The sequence below is a fragment of the Triticum aestivum genome, chromosome 6A (genome assembly GCF_018294505.1).
Source record: "Triticum aestivum cultivar Chinese Spring chromosome 6A, IWGSC CS RefSeq v2.1, whole genome shotgun sequence".
Classification (NCBI taxonomy): Eukaryota; Viridiplantae; Streptophyta; class Magnoliopsida; order Poales; family Poaceae; genus Triticum; species Triticum aestivum.
In genome coordinates, this window is record NC_057809.1 from 186,331,734 (window position 1) to 186,336,116 (window position 4,383).

The following is a 4,383-nucleotide window of genomic DNA, read 5'->3' on the forward strand; positions in this document are numbered from 1 at the left end:
GGGCAGAGGAGGAGCATGGCAAAGTCGAGACAGAGGCGAGGACGAGCAGAGGAGGCGCTCATGGCGTGCTCAAGAAGAAGCAGAGAGGGCGGGTGAGCTCTGCTGGCTCTCGAGAAGAACAAGAGGAGGTGCGGAAGCTTGGCTCCGTGGAGGTGCTCAAGCAGAGGATCTAGGGGCGCGATTCCATTTGAGCTCGAGCGGTACTCGCGGTTGGCCGCAGCTTGCTGGGGATTTGGGCAGTGCGGAAATCACGGGAGGTGGTCGGAGGCTGCGGTTGGAGGGGGGTGAATCTGAGAAGGATGGTGGTTGGCTAGGTGGGGAAAACAAGGAGGAAGAAGATTGCGGCGGCGGCGATGGGTGGAAGGGACAAACTTCCTAAAACCTAGGGTTAGACTATTTATATAGGTTAGGTTAGGGGCTACTCGGTCCCTCTGATCGGAATCGGATGGACGCGAAAAAATCTTAGGGAGTCCAAATAGGAAAAAGGAGATGTTTTGTAGACGTTTGGGGATGATCCGGACACAATGGTAACGCCTGTCCGGGTCAGGTCCGGGACAACTTTTCGGACGCGCGCGCGAGGGGGTTTGATGCACTGAGAAGAGAGGGTCTCGGACCGTGTGATCGCATCGAACAACTCCGGAAGCGGAGAGGGGAAGGAGGATGGACTAGGTGGGCTGTGGCGAGATTGCGAGGGGGAGAAGAGAGAGAGGGCCCGGCATCTGTTTCCGGAGACCGAAAACGTCCGACGTTAGACCGGCTATATTGCCGCTATAGTTATCCGTTGGGGCCTCAAACGATCTCCGAATGCGATGAAACTTGACAGGCGGTCTATCTACACTATAATAAGACCACACGTCAACTCTCATCGCATTCCGAGAACATTTTCCGGCAACTTATAAAATACTATTTCAGACATGCCGCGGGCGCGTGCAAGTGTGGTTGGGCTTAGAACGAACAACGGAGAGAACTCGGAGAATGCGAACGAATGCAAGTTTTCAAACATGATGATGCAATGCACATGATGATATGACAACATGCGCCATGCAAGAAAATGACATGGCAACATCGGCGAATAACTGGAAGACACCTGGCGCAACGGTCTCGGGGCATCACAACACTCCACCACTACGAGAGGATCTCGTCCTGAGATCTAGAATGGCACGAGAGGGAAAAACAGAAGTGAAAGAGAATAGGTAAAACTAAGTTGCTTCTTTGACAAGCGAGTAAAACCAAAGAACCTTGAAAAGGTTAAGCCATCTCGAGAAAAGAATACAACGGAGATGAATGAAGTTGAAAACACTCTGTTAGAAAAGAGGGACAAGGAAGAACAACTTCAGGCAGCACTCCGATTGAAAAGAAAAGGAATTGAATAAGAACTTGGTAAGATGAGAATATACTTGATGAAATCACAACACACTGCCTCCGGAACTATTGAATGAATGGAACAAGGGGTAAGAAAGATCTCAGACAGCACTCCGGTTGAAAAGAGATGCAAGGCTTGATAAGGCGAAAAGAACTTGAGCAGAGGACACAACGCTTCGGTTAAATGGATAGGCATGAAAAGAACATGATCTTTGACAAAACAAGATGATGGGTTGAAAAAAACAACATGACAATGCGTCCAGAACAAAAGAATAGAAGATAGATAATTGAAATAGGAGAATGGAGAAGAAAATGCCAACATCTACCACAAAAGAGCTTGAAAAGGCATCTTTAGGAGAAGGGTCGAGCGGAGTTGTTGGAAAACCAACAATGAAAGGAAAAGCTTGATATGGACATATAGAAGGCATCTCAAAATTTATGAGGTGACAACAGGCCACTAACAGGAACGAGATTGGATAAGAACAAAGAGAGGAGAAACTATTTCACCGGGAGGATAAAAGAAAAACTTGGATCGTTTATAAGCACCATAATAGCAAAATCCTTAGGGAAGGCTTTAGGTGCAATATAACCCAAGATAATTCCAACGAAGGGGTTGATGGATATAAAATACCTCATTCTTGACAACATGTGAATCATGAACATGAACTCCAATTATCAAGAATGACATAATACCACCTCCAATGATACGGTAGAAAGAATTTCACTCCGGATAGCAAGATGAAGAAAACTTGATCTCCTCCGAAAAGAATCTTGATGAACACTTCGAGAATGAATTAAATCCTTGAGTAGATCCTACATGTAGAACATCCATGAAGAGCTCGGGTAACAAAAGGATGATCAAACGCAAGGAAAGATAAGTTGAAAAACACAAGGTGAAACCTTGTAATGATTAGATGGATCTTCATGACGATATAATTGAGAGAACTTGGAACTCTAGGAAAGAAAGATGAATAATTGAGATCAGGAGTTTGATGAGCCTCCGGAATAGGGAATTGAGTTCACTCAATGAAACAAGAATAAGAATTACATTATGCTTATCCTTCACCAATTAAATTGATGACAATCAACGGATTTGACATATTACTTATTCTCGTAGAAAGGATTAAAGAGAGATATAGCTCAAACTTGGGAAGATCTTCAACGAATCACCGGTCGGGATCGAAAAGAACGAATGAATTGATATGATAACGAAGGAAGAGACATCTTGAACGAACTACTGTAAGAATTGAAAATGAACGAAGATAACATAAAGAAACACCGGGAAGAATTAGCAAATGAATGAAGATGCTTGAGAGAATTTAGATACAAGTGAAACGAAGAGATCACGAGCTGATAAGAGAATACTTGAACGATGCACCAGTATGATTTTGGAGAATGATAGCTGAAAGCTGAGAATGAATAATTATGAGATGATGGGCTCCGGATAATCGAACTGAAAAATACTCCTGAATTGCTCCGAATGGTTGAAAAGAGTTCTCACGATCGAAAACAATTATGAGAGAATGGCATAAGGCTAGCACCATGAATCTTGAAGAGAATGGAGCAAGATTGAGAGAATGACAACGAGAAACACCACCATGAATTATTGAGGCACTCCGGAATGAAGAATGTAATGGTTGAGCCAACGATGAAAAGAATTTGAAAGATCTTGGAGAAACCCTCTGACTGATGAAAATTCATTCTTACGTCACACTTCGAAAAGAAATTTGCATAGCTCCGGGAAAATAAGAAGAGTCAGGTAAGATCCTGGAAAAAAACCTGTGGGTTAGGGCCCACTCAAAAGATACACCGTAGAAAAGATTTGAAGACAGAGAATGTACCGGTTGAATTAAATGGCTAGAATGAGATAACATCCTCGAAAGAGTTTGAATGAAAGCGGAGTGGAAAACCGAATCTTCGAGATATCTTGAGCACTCCGAAACAATTGAATAGTGAGAAGTGGATGATTACGAGGTGCACCGGCATGAGAAATCATTAGAAATGAGGAAAGGATAAAGAAACACCAAAAGCTTGAATTGAATCCATCGGAGAAAAAAGAGTGAAGAGTGACGAACTTGAAGCTCCGTTAGAATATTCATGAGAATCATCGGATAAGGATATTGATTGAAAAGAATGGAGAGACTTCTCATCTATAACAAGATAGTTGATTAAGAAATCTGAGTCCTTGAAGAAAAAGGGGGTGGGTGGGCGGGAAAAACAAAGGTAACTTGGAGACGGATGAAACAAACACCGTTAAGAAGAACTGATAATTGATCTTGCGGATGTTGAAATGATCGGATGCACTCGAAGAGGAACACGTCGGTTGAAAAGGATTGACATGACACTCGATGATCGAGAAAGATTGGTATTCACATAGAAATATGAGAACACCCCTTAGAAAAGGTATGGAATCAACACTTGACATTGAAGCAACTCAGATACCACAACTCTAAACAAACAAAGGATTGGCTCACAGAATAAGCCGGAACAAACATATGATAGAGATTTCGTCCAAAGTTTTCGTGGTGGGGCCTACACGGGCTCGATCGTACAGCACCATCATGTACAAGGCAGTGCACATGACATACGAAGCATCCCCGAGTCGGCATAGCCAAGGACTCTTTAAGACACAACGAGACCGCTGTAAAACCAACCGTGGATAGGCGGACCACTAGACGTCGAACTCCAATTTCATATCATACATCTGTCGGAAAGATATCCTAAGAGCTACTTGATTTCCCACTTATAAACTCCCGAAATTTTCCCAGTTATGCAATCAGGTGTTGGGGATACATTGGAAGCATAATATCTCACCCAAAACTACCAAATCCTACATCCATCTATATCCATCCTTCAACACATAACCAAGAAACCTTCGGAAATCATTTACCTCAACCTTCGAAAAGCATCCGTTATACGAGTTATGGCAATACTCCCGAACTCCCGCCCCAGTACTGGGTGGCGTCGAGGTTATCTCACGAACAACTGCATAAAAGAGATTTTCGATGTTGGCGAAACTAA